The sequence below is a fragment of the Nipponia nippon genome, unplaced genomic scaffold (assembly GCF_047370975.1).
Source record: "Nipponia nippon isolate SJK-2023a ecotype South Korea unplaced genomic scaffold, ASM4737097v1 scaffold_7, whole genome shotgun sequence".
NCBI classification, from domain to species: domain Eukaryota; kingdom Metazoa; phylum Chordata; class Aves; order Pelecaniformes; family Threskiornithidae; genus Nipponia; species Nipponia nippon.
Window position 1 is genome coordinate 44,007,884 of NW_028262391.1, and position 16,355 is coordinate 44,024,238.

At 39.7% G+C, this 16,355-nt stretch overlaps 1 protein-coding gene across 2 annotated transcripts in view; it reads right to left on the reverse strand.

Annotated features, from left to right (window-relative positions):
• Positions 1-12,051, reverse strand: part of CDH5 (cadherin 5) — a 31,048-nt gene extending 18,997 nt beyond the window's left edge. Inside the window, exons 1-2 of one of the 2 annotated variants that reach the window (XM_087739164.1) lie at positions 11,849-12,051; positions 5-68 (exon numbers count right to left, since the gene is read on the reverse strand). The gene's annotated coding sequence lies outside the window, so the exon portion shown is untranslated. The remainder of the gene's footprint in view (positions 1-4; positions 69-11,848) is intronic. The other variant, XM_087739163.1, reaches the window with a different exon arrangement.
• Between the last annotated feature and the right edge of the window lie 4,304 nt (positions 12,052-16,355).

Here is a 16,355-nt window from a genome sequence, read left to right on the forward strand (position 1 = left end):
TTACCTTCACTCCAGTTTCTGCTTGGCATCTAAGTTGCAAAACTGTGATCCTCCTTCGCTCCCTTGAGCTTACAATGTGAGAAGAGTTGAGGGCACATAGTGAGTACAGTGAGAACGGGAACTAGGGTAGGTCTGCAAACTTTAGTAACATCACTTAAAAAAACTGTCTAAGTAAATTGTGCAACATTCGGCTTGGAGCAATCATTTTTTTGTTGTGTTTTCAGATATAATTTGTTTTGGGTGGTTACTCGGTGTTTCTCTTATTTCTTATTAAAGCTGTCTTGTCACATGTCCTCACCAGTGTACAATGATTCATTTTAAAGTAGGCCTTTCCTGAGAACACCGTGCTGCTTTTTGTTTCCAGATTATTGAGCTGATTTAAATGGGCCTAGTGCCTGACTACCTGGTATTACATTTTTGATTGTCCTTATGTCGATTTTATACATCTGAGAAGTGGCTTCCACTGACGACTAAACAGTCTGGAGTGCAAATGCCTACCTGAAAACTGATTATAAAATGACTTTTTATACGCATGATAGTACCTTTGAATAAATAGCCACTTTGATGACTAAACAATCTGGAGTGCAGATGCCTGCCTGAAAACTGATTATAAAATGACATTTTATCCTTGTGATAGTACCTTTGAATGAATAGCCACTTCAGCAATATCTTAACTAAACTTGCTGCTTTAAAAAAAAAGCACACATCACTCAGTATTGTGAGAGCACTCTTGTGTGCATTTGGTGCTGCTCAGTTCTTGGTGTTGATGGTGCAGCACTGTGTATCAATATAGCTGAGGAGATAATTCAGGACTTCTGATTTTGGCTCTGGTTTTGGCTCCTCATGTTTTTCCCAGAGAAAAAGAGAATAATTCTAATCTGAAAGTTCTTTGTGATTTCAGCTCCAAGTTGCTGGTAGGTCTGGGGAAAATGTATTAATGATTTTTTTGCCTGTCTGTTCAACTCACGAGAAAATTCTCCTGGATGATACAAAATACAGCTTCATCTCATGGGTGGATGGAGTCCTCAGCCAGGACAGATGCCTCTTTCAGAAATGAAGAAATTTGATTATAAAAGATATATAAATAGTTACTATGTATACGTTGAAGATTTATTGCCTGGTGGAAAGCAGGCAGCCAAATTAATCGGTCTCCCAGTCTTTCTGTTATCTCAGATATGGAACTGGCTAATAGTGGGGGAGGCAAGCACTGGTTTGGCTTTTGCTTTTTTTTTTTTTTTTTTTTTTTAAAGAAAGCAAGCCACCCTCCAAGCTAGTGAGTGAGAGTTTGTGCAGTGAAGACGGGTGAGCAGCAATAATGACATCTACCTGAATGTCCTCCCAGAGCTTCCTGACACCCCTGCTTGCATTTTAGCAAGTGACTTGCTGACTCCCGGATTAAAGTGCTGCAGTAAATACTGAGAGAAGGGCATATGAAAAGGCTGTGAACTGAAAATAAGAAATATATGGTCTGAGAAGACATTTGCTGTAAACAGAATGATTTTAGAGAAATGAGTGAGGAAGAAAGTTGTAAGAGGTCACAAAGATCTCCTTTGTTCTTTGCCGAGAAGCTTTTATGGAAAAGGGATATATAGATTTGCAGTTTGTTTGCTAGAAGTCACCTCATCACAGATCTGAAAGAGAAGCAGGATGAGTCAGGTGCAGGATCTGATCTTGCATCAATAAATTCTCCTGACTTTACTGTGGTTTGTTTTACATCGGTGATATGCCTGATAATCTTTTAGCTGGGTAGATTAACAAAAATTAAAATGTTGGCATGAGTGGGGAAAGACTAGCCCATAGCAGGCTTTGCTTATTTTAATCTATGAACAGTGCAGTACTACAGATTCAGCCAGCCACCATAGTAGGCCAGAAATATTGTGCTTTGTGCTCTTGTGCATTTTGGCTCTGAATTGCTCTGAATCTGGCCCGTTATATACAGTCGTGACCTCCGGGACAAACAGGGAAATAATTTTGTTGGTGGTGCTACTGCAGCTCAAACACTGTTCCTTACAGCACTAACCTTCAAAGGTATCCTGATAACTTTATCAGCAGGCTCATAACATTTACTGCCCGTTAGCTGGGTGTGCAAGACATAATCGTGATCTTGCTTTGGCTCACAAAAATTCTTCTCTGATAAATGCTGATTTAGCTGAGAGAATTCAGAGGCAAGTCTATTGGACAGTCAAGCACCAAGGCCCAAACTATCGAAGGTAGGAGGACATTTAATTTCTGTTGATTTCTGTCAATTTCTAATTAATCTTATCTTAATGTGTACTTTCCAAAAACTTACAAAAACATGTTTGCAGTTTGGAGATTGCTGTCTACATTCCTATATGACTCCTATCTGATAAAGAATGGATTAGTTATAAAACTATGGAATGTGTGTTGCTGGCGTAGGTTCAGATTCAATTTCCTGTTCACAAATGCACATTTATTTGACTTAGATCTTGATTTACCTGTACATAACACCTGTACAGCTCGGAATCAGCTCTGAATTTGGCTTCTGTTAGAATTCAAGAAAACCTCAAACAATATCTTTTTCTGGGAAAATTTGGCAGAGATGGGCTGATAGATTGAGCCTACTTGTTCTGTGTTCTTTAGGGACTGATAGCCTTTTGTGGATAGTGTTACTTTAAGTACGTCTGGGGATTTGAAATATTTCTGTTTGTGGAAATGAATCCCATACATGATCTAATAAAACATGTGACTGTGTTTCTATGTACTTGTATAGTATGTACTAAAGTATGCAACTTCCACATAGGTCGGAGAGAAGCTAGGGGTTTTTTTTATGCCACATGTCAAAAATCTTATATAGTGAAGTTACCCAACCAAGAGGGACTGCTTCTGTGTTTCATGTGCACAAGCTATGATTCCTATTCTAATCTTTAATTAAATAATTCTTCTATCGATCTACAGTAACCTGTTTTTTTATCTGCGTTTCTTACTTGCAAATCTGATAATTGAGAAGCAAATTAAATACATGTTTTAGTTACCGGGCTGGTCTCTTCATGAACTTTAAGGAAGCATTATTGTTGGGCTAGATAATAATTCTTGAACCGCTTCTGTTTTTGAAATGACAGTGCAACTTTCTCCTGTTCTCATCAGATCAGTTACGCAGTCTAATTGTTGTTTTAACGGATGACTGTTTTCCTTTCATACGAGCATCCTGGTATGTCTAGCAAGTAATCCACCAGTCTTAGTAAAACTGCTGGCCTTCTACCTCGCCCAGGAGAGAAATACTTGTGAAGGCTTATCAGAGCCACACTGAATCATTAGGTGAATTTTAAGAATCTTTCTCATTTCACCCTCTCAGCATGCAGATCACGTATCATGCCAGGTGCAGAATCAATGTCTTTACTCATTTTTCATGATAATGTTATTTGTCATCACAGATGCTGTAGAGATACTTGAGAGCTGATGATAACCAATTTGAAACTGAACAGATACAGTACATGAAGCACTGAAATATATATGTTCTGGTGCTGCTTAAGAGTTCTTACTCTGGCCATGCTACTATAGTCATAAAATGCTTTACTACAGAAACTTTCCCTGAAGCGACTCCAAAATGGATTAGAGTGCCTTAAAGAAGAAGCAAGTGGTATTGTCCAGTCTTTCCATGCATAAAGCCTTTTACTTCACATACAAATATGTTAGTACAAAATATAACAAGGGGTAAAATGCTTAAGCACAGTGCCCAGTATAAACCCAGCCGCTGAAATATTTTGAAGCTCATTTGTGATTAAATTATTAAGCCAATTAAACAGAAGATTTTTGGCTTTCTCTTAGTTGTTGACAGCACAGACATCACTGAGTTTAAGGTCATAAGCTTGTCTCCTATATGCTCCTGAGCTTTGGGAGCATGTATATGAAGGCTAAATGACTCCTAAGGAGCAGAAGTATTCTGGTGTTTAGTGAGTATGCTCAAACCCACAAGCAGAGCTTGGGTGTTGGTACAGAATATTATCACCTCATCGTCATCATGTCATACAGATTCTGTGCTCTGTTGATTTCGAGCATTCCATTTTTTAAAACCAGGAAGCTCATAGTACGTATGAGTAGTATGATTTATTTGCTTTGCAGATGTTCCAGAGGTGAAACTAACAATTAAATGATAAAAAATGTGTTCTTGGCCACACATCTTTTGATGACAGTTGCCAAATACTGTTGAATTCTGAGCTATTTTGGGGGGTTAACTTTGCATTAAATACAGCCCTTCTGTTCTGAAGTGAGCTAATAAGATGGGTGGGATAAACCCTGCATGCATAGTTTGGAACTGCCAACATTTTCCCTTATGAATTTTTGTCCAAAACATAAAGCTAAGAAGAAAATCTTTCCCATCCAGATTAATTGTTGTTAAGGACAGATGCTGAAAATAGTGATGAAGTGCTAGTGTTACATACAGGCAAAGAACTTGTTCTCTTCCTTGTATCCAAAAAGTTGTTTCAGGGATGATCTTGCAGGCAGGTGTACTCGTTCCTGCAAAGGGTCTCATTGACTTTGAAGAATGATTGAGGCTCTGTCAGTCTCAGTGGCATATTTATGCGGCTATAGATCCAGCTTCTTTCTCGCTTGCTTTGAGCCGATTTGCTTAGCCCAAACTGTGGTGGCTCCAGTAGGAAAGACAGAGGTTAAGGTGTCTCAGTGCTGAGCCTCCCTCATCCCCAGCACCTCCCACACTCAGACGATGTTTGATTTTTGGGGAGCGGGGCTTTGGGTGAGAAGGGGACAAGGGAATCCTCCAAAAATTATTTGCCTCATCCCAGAGCAGAAGTGGAACAGTTCAGGTATATTGGAGGTGTTTGTGATCACTAAAACGGTTTCTCAAGCATCTCTAACCAGAAGCCTTGTTTCCTACAATAAATTGTGTGCGCATTTCAGAATTGATCTGTTCTGATACTGCCCCCTGGTTAGCTCTGGCTGTACACAGAGATTAGCTGAAGCTGTCACTGAATGTTTAAGAGTTTGGCCAAGCTGAAACAAAATAAGGTACACTATGAGAATAATGTATTATAGAGATTTTTCCACTTCCCCTTTGTTTCCAGATAAAGCTTTAATATCAGAGGGGCTTCCTAGCACAGAGCTCCAACTGAGTAGCTTTGATTAAGGAGAAGTCCCCATCCTTTGAGGAACTGCATGCAATAAATATATATTTTTTTTAAAGTACAATGTAGCTGTGTTTACAGCAGATAAGATTTTTTTGACATTTTGCTTCAGCAAAAGCTCAAGAGCAAAAGTATCTGTCTAGAACACAAGCATCATGCACAGGTCACAGTAATTGATATTTATTGCACTAACAGTAATCTGAAGCAGAGAAACCACGTTTAACTGTGTGTTCCAATTCCCTTGTCCATGTTATTCTACTGGGTAACCGAATGCATTAGTATTTTAATTTTGTGGCAGATAAAGAAAGCATGTACATGTACATAAATCTCTTGTTTTCTGGCTGGGCAAGAGGCTAAAAAAGCAGGGTGTGTCTGGATATATTTTGTTTGGTAATTAGTATTCTGTATTTTTCGCCCTTTTTAAAATGTCTAATTCAAATGTCAGTTCATTCTTCTCTATTTCCTGCCCTTATTCAACTAGATTTCCAGACCAGGCTTAATTAACCTTAAGACCTTTTCTGCCCACCCCTATAGTTACAGTCTTTTCCTGGAACATTTCCATTGTTATAATATCCATGTGTTGTGAGATGATACAAATGATATTATTACTGCTGTTATGAATTGACAATGAGCCTTTCAATATTTTTACTTACAGCTTAGCTCTTGTCAGGAAAATCTCATTTTCAAATCAAAATAAAACTAGGGGAACAAATTTCCAGCTTACAGTGCTGATAAAAGGAAGCTGAAGTGCCTGAAAATTCAGGCTTCAGGCATAGAGAAGCTCAAAAAGATGGGAAAGCTGTTGTAAATTTTGTGACTTTTTTTACAGCTAGACTTTTTTTCTATATGGATTTGTTTCCATGTGGGAGTGATTGTGATTTAACACAGTGTTGTGTTGTGTTTTGCTCCATTATCTATGCACTGACTTAAGCAAGTCATTAGTCTGATGAATTTTACAACCCCAGTCCAGAGGCCATGAGGGCACCCGCACCCAAGGAGAGCTTGCTTCGTGAAACAGATTGCAACCATAGCAGGTGACAGTTGAACATGTAAGACAGGACTGCAGGAGTGACCCTGTTTCAAGGCAGGCCATGCTTTTGTTTACATGTGGTAACAAGTTTTTGTGAAAGTGATAAAAGTGAGAGCTGTGGGCTTTCAGCTGGCTGACCTGGGGGACATTTCTGCTCACAGGTCTTCTCAAGCCAGCGCCCAGGATCTAGGCTGGTGGCTGCTGCTGCTGCCCTGCTGGGGCTCAGCGCAGCGAGCACTGGGCAGCAGCCTGCATCCCCCCAGGAGCTGACGGCTTTAAAGTAACCTGACTGCTTGGGAAGTTCTTATTCACAGCAGTCCTGCACTTGCGGGTTTGCTGCCTGAATCCGAAACACAGCTGGAGATATTTCTTAAGCTGAGGTGGGAATTTTTTTTTCTCCTTAGTTAGTGGCTGTGTAAGTGGAATGTTTATTTCTCCCACAGCTCATGTTTCAGTCATGCCCACTGAAAACCCCTTTCTTGTGTGAATGAAGCCTCTTTCTTCATTTAAAGAAGCTGAAGATCAATCCATATAAGGCAGGTAATACGGCTCATCATTTCACAGCAGGAAAATGATGCAATATATTCCAAAGAGAAACGTGCCCCTTTCTTCCTGTTTGAAACTTGAGTCATCTCCAAGTGCAGTTACTGGAGGATTCAGTCTCTATTCTAATCCTCAACTTTTACCAAGGCTGCTGCTGGCAAATCAAGTGTACAAAGCAAATGTGTTTGTTAAACGGTGCTACAGATGATAGAGCTCTGCAATAGCTTTGTCACTGTCAAGTTCACATTATTGTCTTTGTAAAATGAACCCATTGCAGAAAGCATTCCTGCCTTTTGTCTCTCTGCTTTCTGCCCTCGCTTTTTAATTTCTGCGCTGGATAGGTGTTTTAGGTTGAGTGTATTAGTAATCTGGATGATACTAAAATGTGCATAGTGTAGCAATATTTGTTTATGTTTTACTGACAGCTTAAAAACCTAAACCAACAGTACTGAGCAAATACACAATATATACTATTTCATTGTCGGTTTGGATTCATAGATTAGGTGGTGAAAAGTCTGATACCTTATTAGTAGTATTGATTGGTTGGCCTAACCCTAACATGAGTAAACTGGTTCTTTTGCAGACAGATGATATATATCTGAAAGACAATGACAATAAAAGCCGGTAAGATAATGCAAATCTCCTCTGAATTCAGGTCTAGGACGGGAGGTAGGGGGAGGGAGTATCCCACAAAAAAGAATGGAGAAGCTAACCTAAAACTCTGTGCCAGTGGAGATTCTGCCAATGAAGCTGAACCTATCACAGGAACAATTCCCATCAATGGCAGGATTTCCTATCATTTGCATGAGAGCAGCATTAGGCCTTTAGTCTCCTCAAGCAGTATGTTGTAAGGTAGACTTTGCACTCCTAGAGGATTTCCAGAACACAGATTCATAGCCGATAGCATCATAAAAGGAAGGGGAAAAGGAAGACTGATCCTACCAAAGCATTGCTTAGAAATGTGGACAAAGGCAGGAGAAGGAATTCAACTGTATCTTCCAGACACTGTGGAAGTGGAATTTCCCTTGACGCTGTCATACACAATAAGGACAAGGGCCTGTGTGTGCTGCAGATAACCCACCTTGTGCCCTGTGAACTTTGCCAGGTGTCAGGAGGACCATTCCAGAGCTTGCTGGTGGGCTCGGGGAGAGGGGAGGATGCAGAGAAATGGATGACTTCAGTGGGGGCAAAGCCAGATGGGCTACTGCTAATTTGTGGAGACTGATAGTAGGCTCTTTAAAAGAATGTGTAATAGAAACAGGGGGCTTTTTCTCCTAAAGTTTTGGCAGAGGGTGGTGGTGAAATCCCACAGGAACAGGAGGATTTTGATGACAACTAGACTGGGACTATAAAACTGACCTCTCTGGATTTTGAAAAATGAAGCATTTAAAACATTTCTGCTTTTGGTCTACCTCTAACTATGGTGGTGCTCTGTAACTCCTTGCATTTTAGATGACAATGTTAGGGCAGAAGAATACTCTTTCCTCTCCACTGGTCTTTTGGAGGGGTCCCTGTACAATTTCTGCAGCATGTCCCAGGTAACCGTGCTTGCCTTTTCTCTAAAATATCAGTCATTTTTCACTGTAAGTTCTGGACCCTTTCGTGGATGATACTTTCACATGCAGCTCCTAATCTTTTGTAAGACAGTTTTGCTGTCTATCTCACACAAAAATACTTGTCTGGAGAAAAGTCTATCAGACTGTCCATCCACCTGCTTGATGCTTTCTGGTTTACTGATTGTAAATCTTTACTTGGATATACTCACAGTACCAAAACTGAAGTGTAGGCAGTGTGGACACCTGCAATGGATGGATAAGTTTCCCCTTTGCCCTTCCTCTGTCTTTGCCCAGCCCTGCAAAACACAGCTCTTGAACTCTTCGAGTTCCCCTGAACACGTGTGGGCTTTAACTAGTACCTAGGAGGACTGGGCCCCAAATCTTCTCACTGCCTGCCCAACAGGTTGGTAGAGCAGTATATGTACAAAACAGACTCATGGCACAAATAACATCCATCTCAGAAGCATGTTACGGAGAGAACTTACTTAAAATATGCAGCAAGGTGTTACATTCAAAATATAGCTGGTTCCATGCTTATTGACAAATTTGAAATTCAGATCAAGATCAGTGAAGCTCAGGTTCTTATTGAATGAAAGGGCTAATATGTATTCTTGCACTGAAGCACTGTAAACAGGTTCTTCACAATTTTTTATTATTTTTTTTTATATTTGAAGATCAGACTCATTGCAGAATTTAGGAGGTAGGTGGCACACGTGTTGGTGAATGATGTGCATTCATTTTGCACGTCATTATTCCCAGCATTAGTCCTGTTGGTAGGATTCCTGGGTTTGCAGTGGGCTCTGTGCTTGGGCCGAGGACAGGCCCTGGAGCAGGATGCCTGCAAGTTTCTTGGCAGCAAAAATGGTGGCTCCTGATCTTGACTGTGGCACCAGAGTGGTGTCTGCTTTCTGTGTTTGCAGTGGAAATATACCTGCATAGGCCCTTGGAATGGAGCAGGATGCTGAACTGAAGTCCATAGATGGATCAAGCAAACTCTCATCATGGATCAAACTCTGGATTTGCTAAGGTCTGTTCTCCTAGTTCAAATTCTGATCAGCTCTTCAAAGGCATGTGTGGGGAATTGTTTTACCTCAGTGATTGTGAGCTGGGCATCTCTCTGTCCTAGCAAACCTCCAGTTCACACAAATAATCACTGTCTGCTGTGCTCTAGGGTAGAAGGGAAAGCAGTCATGTCAGGGCTAAACTTTGAGGGATTTTTGGTTTGTAAACCCACAAGGACAAAAAAGGGAAAGACATTTGTTTTAAAAAAATACACCAAAGTATCTTCATGGCCAACGAATTTCTCACAGAGACAGAGAACGTCTTATTTTCTTCTTGGCACTAACATTTGAACCTCTGAATTAAACTTCTAGAACCTGAGCAAAAACCGGAATTATGAACGCATGACAAAAATAACCATGAAGATTCTTCACAGAAAGCTCAGGTGCTGGAAATAATCAGTTACCTCTATTCTGTGAACCTCTGCTTTTTTAGCAAATATAAAGTATTAGCTGGCCTGATTTAAGCCTGTAGTTCTGTAGACATGTACCCTGACAAAAAAAAAAAAAGAATTTTTAAAAAGTTTTTCTATTTTTCATTTGAAATATTAATTGAAGTAGTTGATTTACGGATGCACAGTGAAGTCCTTTGTTCCGTAAGTGCTGTAAATCAGAGGAGCTTCTAAAGCATCCCCAGTGACTTTTACCTATATCCTGTTTTCAGTTCTGTTTCACTCAACAGAGGCAGGATGCGAAGCGAACCTGGCAACAAACCTGGTAACCGCGTGGGTGGAACCTTCTCTGCCGAAGCTGCCTCCTTAGCGCTGACCCCTGCATCTAGCGCTCTGCAAGCTGCAGACTGCTGAGTGACGTGTAGCTATTTCGTGGCATAATTTCAGTGTGAGCGTTTGTTTTAAAATGTTTAAGAAACAGTTTTATGATCTTATGTTAAAGAGTAAAGCTTTGGGAAATACTTCTTGTTGCAACGCAGTGCAGCTGTAGCACTCTGAAAAATAAAGCCCAGGTTTGTGGACAAAGCAGGAATGATTTGTTAATTGAGTTTATCTTTTGCTTTCAGATTCATTTGTTTTATTGTTTGTAACTTCACATTCTTCTCTGTAGTATACTGTACTATTCTAAGGCTTTCATATGCTAAATTAATCCTGTGTCCTTTTCTCCTGTTGGTCACCCTTTATTTAAGGATAAAAAGTAACTCCTGGAGATACAGCAGATAAATTGCAAGTCAGCATTTCTGTGATGTGTTTCTGGTTTATTGGTTGTTGTTACAAGGCACAAATTAACCTAAGATGAGAAGCTTTTGTAAATCATTGGAGTATCCTTGCTTTTGTCTAATATTTTTTTCTACATGAACATCTATAATACTGCATGCTTTTACAAATGCTGATATAATGATTTATAATCAGTGGAGGCAGGAACACATTGATTAACTATACCTTTGTTAACTGCAGTAGCAACCAACTTTTAATGTTTTCTGTAGCTAAGAATGGAACAGATTTTCTCTCAGAAATTCATCTTCTTCCATATCTTTTTTCCTTGCAGTTCTTTCCTTCCTTTATCTTTATTACAGCGTGACAACCAGCACAGTAAGGTACTGCGCACACTGACAGTCCCACTACTGCAGAATAGAGTTCTCACAGAAAAAGCAGTATCAGTTCATCTCTTATGCATAAATGCTTTGTCTCTGCAAGCTGTACAGCAAACTTGTTAGCTCAGGGACTTGCTACACTGTCTTTAGGATAAGATAAAAGCCTTTTCAACCAACTTTTTGTATCAAGCCACTGCTCATAAAATACCTCATCAGAAAAAATGGTTCTTTTTGGACCACTGACATCAAGAAACTTCTAAAATAAGAATTGCTGGTCTTTTAGAAGAGGGGCTGTATTACCTGGTAGTCCAGGGTTAGGGTCCTAAAGTCACTTTAAACTTTAGAGTGAGGAGACCAAGTTGCTGATGTGTTTATGTGAACTCCTCTCTTAGCCTTAAACAAATCTCTTAGCAGGAGAGAGATGCCAAAGCTGGCTAGTATACAGGCTGGCTTTCACCTCTATTGGTCACAGTAAAGCCATAGCACCTTAAAGACAGATACCAAGTCAGCCCCCAATTTGATAAAATATATTGCATCAAATCATAGGACAGCATACACCTGCTCACTCAAAACAGTACTAAGCCTGTACCTGTCCACACTGCAAGTGAAATCCTTTCCTAAAGGGTGCTGTTTTCAGTATCATTTCTGTCTGTTTTCTGTTATGAATGAGCATTGGCAACCTAATCTAAATATTACAAAACAGAACTATAAAAAAGCATAAAATGTCTCTTCTTTTAAACAATCTGGGAATATTGTGGTATAGCCCAAGAAAGCCAGAGATTTTCCTCTTCCAATGTCAACTGTAAACAGCTTTGCTGCTGTCTGCACTTGATTTGGTTGAAGTGCCGTCAGCGTTAGGCCCAAAGGATTCTGTGGATATGTATAAAATTCATAGCCTGTCTGCAGGTATTTCTTAAATTATTTAAGACATTAGAAGAGATTTTTGGTGGAGGTAAAAAACCTTTGCAATGAACTTCATAGCTGAAGGACAGCAAATACTGTTTATCTCTTACCTGAGTCAGAGTTGGTGGAGCTTCGGTTTGTTCCCAAATCAGGCAAACTAAAATCAACAGTATCCCAAAATGTTAAGCAGCATACAGAAAATGAAGATCAAATAGAAAAATCCACTTCTCTTTTTGTTAAGCAATACAGGGAGTGTTCAGCTCTCCAGTCTCCAAGGTTTTCCAGCTGGGAGTCAGCCTTTTCCCATCCTGCATCCCGGCATCCTGTTATTGTTCCAAGTCTTAGTAATACAGTGAGAAAAGGGAGTGGAGGAAACAAGATAAACTTAGCCTTATTATTGCTATACCTACTTATTTGTTGCTGACTCTAATGAGGGAGCTGAATAAAAGGAAATTGGCTCTGAGAGAAACACAAAAGTTGGTTTGTTATTTAGTATCATTTCATAAAGAGTTTTAGGTTTTAGCAAACATCTGAATGGTACTTTAAATAGTGTCTGATATTGGATCAGCACAGACTATGCCTGTTTTGCACAAACAGGATTTTCAAAGCAACTTCGTATTAGTTGACTTGTTTTATCTCTACTGAAAAGTTCAAGGAAAGAAGTGAGAAAGTTTCTAAAGCAGTTTGGAGATGTCCTATCTGTAAGGATTTTTATACCTGCAAGCAAAAAAGCTAGAGCCCTCATATGAATGAGACCGGGTTCCTGTAAAGCTCTTTCAGCGCTGGATATAAAAACGAAATTTAACAGTATTTTTCACAGGTAAAATTATGACCCCAGAAGCAAGACAGTGTAGGGTCTTCCAGAAGGCGAAAATGTTTGTAACATCTTGATTATGGTTAGTTTTAAGTCTCGAGGCCACCAGGGCAGACAGAAGGGAAAGGTTCAGCGTTTGTGTTACGTTCCTGAGCCTGACTTGCTGGGCAGTGGCAGCCTGGGGTGGGCTCACCAAAGCGCTGGCGTCAGTGTCTCTGTCTCCCACGTAAAACTTAAGTCAGGATATTGTTTGGTGAGCCCAACCTGATGAGCCAGCGGGCTTTTCTACAGCCCAGCCTGAGTACCCGCTCCCTTCTGTGGGACTGCGATGCATTCTTCAGGGCCACCTGCCGTTTTCTGCCCCCTGTCTGCATGTTAAAACTGAATGCAAAGGTATATCTCTGGCACTGTACGGTACAAATGGAAGAGGAATTTTTTTACTAAATAGTGCAGAAGAAAATCCGAGAAGTGTGGGGCTTAACTCAAAACTCACTTTTTTTGAATGAGTTTTAATAAATGTAGGCAAATGTTCGATGTATCTTAAGTAGGACTTTAAATAATAATGTTCCACAGTCAAATACTCTCTTGCCCCTATTTGTCATCACGGTCCAGCACAGGTGATGGCATTGATTTGGTTGGTTAGATTATTTCACATTTTTATGATGTACAGCAGCAAAGATGAGTGGCTTTTAAAAAAATTTGATACGTTAATTATTCAGAAAAGTTAAGCAGCTAATGAGGAGACATTTTTCAAAGTCTCACATAAGGAGACCAACTAGACTTAAGTTTCCTTACAAGAAAATGAGCTGTTTCTGTGTCATTGCTGAGAGAAGAGCAGGGAGGATGTTGATAGGAGTTTTCCAGGGAACCGCAGTTATCTGGTCAGGATGCAGCTCAGTGATAATCTGGTACCCACAGCAGACAACAGTCCCAGATATGATTTACTTTTGCAAATGACTTCAACTGTATTTGCAACCGTTGCATAGCCTTTGATGTTCATATCTGTGGACTTGGGAGTAAGCATGCTATTTAGCTAATCTAAACAAAGGATGAGGATAAGGGAGCCCTTCACGTCCGCTGCTCAGAAAAGGAAAAGAGAAAACCCCTATGCTCTCTATATATGCCTTGAGGCAACAGGCCTAGATTATCAAGGTCTGTTTTGATGCCTGCTAAATAAACTTTGTATTATTAGTTGACTTGTTTTATCTCTCCTGAAAAGTGCAAGGAAAGAAGTGAGAAAGTTTCTAAAGGCATTTTCAGCATGCTCTGTTTCAGAGCTCAATAGAATAACTGAAAACCATTTATAAGCTCGGAGGAAGATACTTTCATTTAAATTTTAGAAACCTGATTTAATATCTCACAATCTTCCGCATTATGCTTTATAGATTTCATCTCTGCTGAACTGATTCTTTAAGGCTTCTTTCTGGCTATGAGGAAATGTCCATTGAGATTTTACCGAATGAAGAACCTGTCTTTGCAGCCCTCTCCAACAGGCAGCAAAGCTCCTAATGGTTCAGACCCCCCCATGCCCTCTGGTTAATCCCAGACGTTTGCACTGCTGTGCTTCCTAGGTAGTGAATTTCATCACGTTTTCCAAGCTGCTGACTAACTAGCAAGCAGGTTTTCTTGTAGATCTTAGACTTTCAGACTTCTTTATCATTAGGGCCAAATCATAAGACTTTGGAAATATTCCTTGGTGACTGGTGTCTTGTGCAAGCAAGAGGGTAATGTTTTAAACCAAATATTATTAATTGATGCTAAGGTTTGCTAACGAGAAACATCCTGTGCATGATTGGACAACATTGGCAGGTATACTTACCTTTTAGGGGCCTCATTTTATGTATGAAATCTTATTTAATAGTCAAACTTCTGGAACTGAAAGGAATAGGTAGAAAATGAATAGAATCCTTAGCATCTAACAACTTCGCGCTGCTCTGTGTGGCTCATGGATGGAGCTGGTGGCACGAGTAAAAGGAGTGATAATTATTTACTTGGCATTTCACAGTGTTTGTCTGCCATTCCTTTTTCCAGATGACACCAGGCCTTTTTCATTGGTCTGTTCAGTGCTGCTGTACAAGTTTTCTTCCATGTTATATCCAGCTGTCCCTACTGGATCATTTGCTTTTTTCCCTGAGGTTTTCCCACAGTTGTTCATTAGCTGCTCTTTTTCGACTTTGTGGCACCTGGGTTAGATGTGTGTGGTTCAGATCAGCATCTCTTTCTATGAGAGTTTATAATGTGAGCCTGTGTTATTTAAATGCTGGTGCCTGAGCAATCTTCCAGACTACTTATGCTAGTAAAGTTTAAAATAGTCTTTCCTTTCTTGGATAAAGGGGGTAAAACTCAACTTTGCTTTGAAAGTGCTTGTGCATTGTTTGAATTTGACATTTCTGGGAATCTAAAGTAATAACTGTCATCTTGCTACTGCTGAAAGGAATAATGCGTTATAATGGGCAGAAACAGAGCCCTCATTTACTATGCTAAATCTATTAAATTTGACTGCTCTCACTATACACAGATACCTGTGAGTGGGTTAGTATAAGTTAATGGAATTGATAACTGCGCAGAATAAATGCGAGATTAAAGCTTGCATCTTTCTTCAGAATTATATTTTATCTGTTGCTGAGGAGATTGGTCAGGTGATCTGAAACTCCAATTTCATTACTTTCTGCGTAGCCAGCAAAGCAGGCTGACTCTTACGATAATAGCTTTTGGTTACATCTTGTTTCAGTTTTTCACTGTAGCGCTTGTTCGCTGTCCCATCTGATCAGTGGCCTCTGAAGTTCTCCTCAAAGAATTCATGGAAACCATAGTTGTAGGAACAAGTTCATTGCTTTCCTAACCAGCACAAATTCCAGCAAAGCTGATGAAACAGCCCATGCCTTTCACTGAGTGAGCATGGATTTATTTTTTTTTTTTCTTCGCAAGTAATTCTAGTTACGGTGAAATTCCACATGATGGATAAGTCCTTCTTAATAAACAGAGTCATCAAAAGCAAAGACAGCTATTGACACAGCTGCAACTAATGGTGTTTTAATTTCTCAGAAGCAATCGTCCTAATATTTGACTCTCACTGGAGTCAAATGCTTTACACTTGGCAATACAGCTCAAGAATGCTTTTGTAGCAGTTTAAAAAGGTTAGACCTAGTAGTCTGTCTTGCTAAAACTAGCACGTTATAGGTGCTGTGCAAGTGAAGGTCTGCCAAGATTTGAAATTCAGTCACAGCAGTAATACTTGTGTCAGTATTTTTAGGACCAGCTAAGAATTATGGTAGGGGAGCATAAGCTTTCCTTTGGTTATAAAAATAAACCTGAAATGCTAATTTTGAGCAGCTCAGATAATCACTGTAAAATCCCTCCCATTTTAAATGTGCAGTTGTATCTGACTGTTGTCTGAAGCCTCTCTGGAAGAAACATTACTTAAAGTTTAAAAAATAACAATTACTGCTCCATGTGGAAAGCATAATCTCTGCAGAACATTGTGTTGTTATTTCTGGGACTTTTAATCAGGGCAGTACAGTGCTTTTAGTCATTTCCACTTGTTAACTGTTTTCCTTTTTGTCACAGATTGAGGTGCATATCCTGGAGTGAGTCTGACTCAGCTTCCTTTTGTCAGGTTTGTTAAACAAAAGAATGTAGCTCTGATTTTTTTTTTTTTTTTTAATGTGAGGTGTATTTAAAAAACTGCTGAGGAATTTGAGTTAAAGCTGGTGGAATTGGATGTTTGCTGGGGACATGCGACAGCATTTTTCTGGAAATGTTTTCCAGAGTACCGTTATGGCTGTACCTTACACATTCCTTTA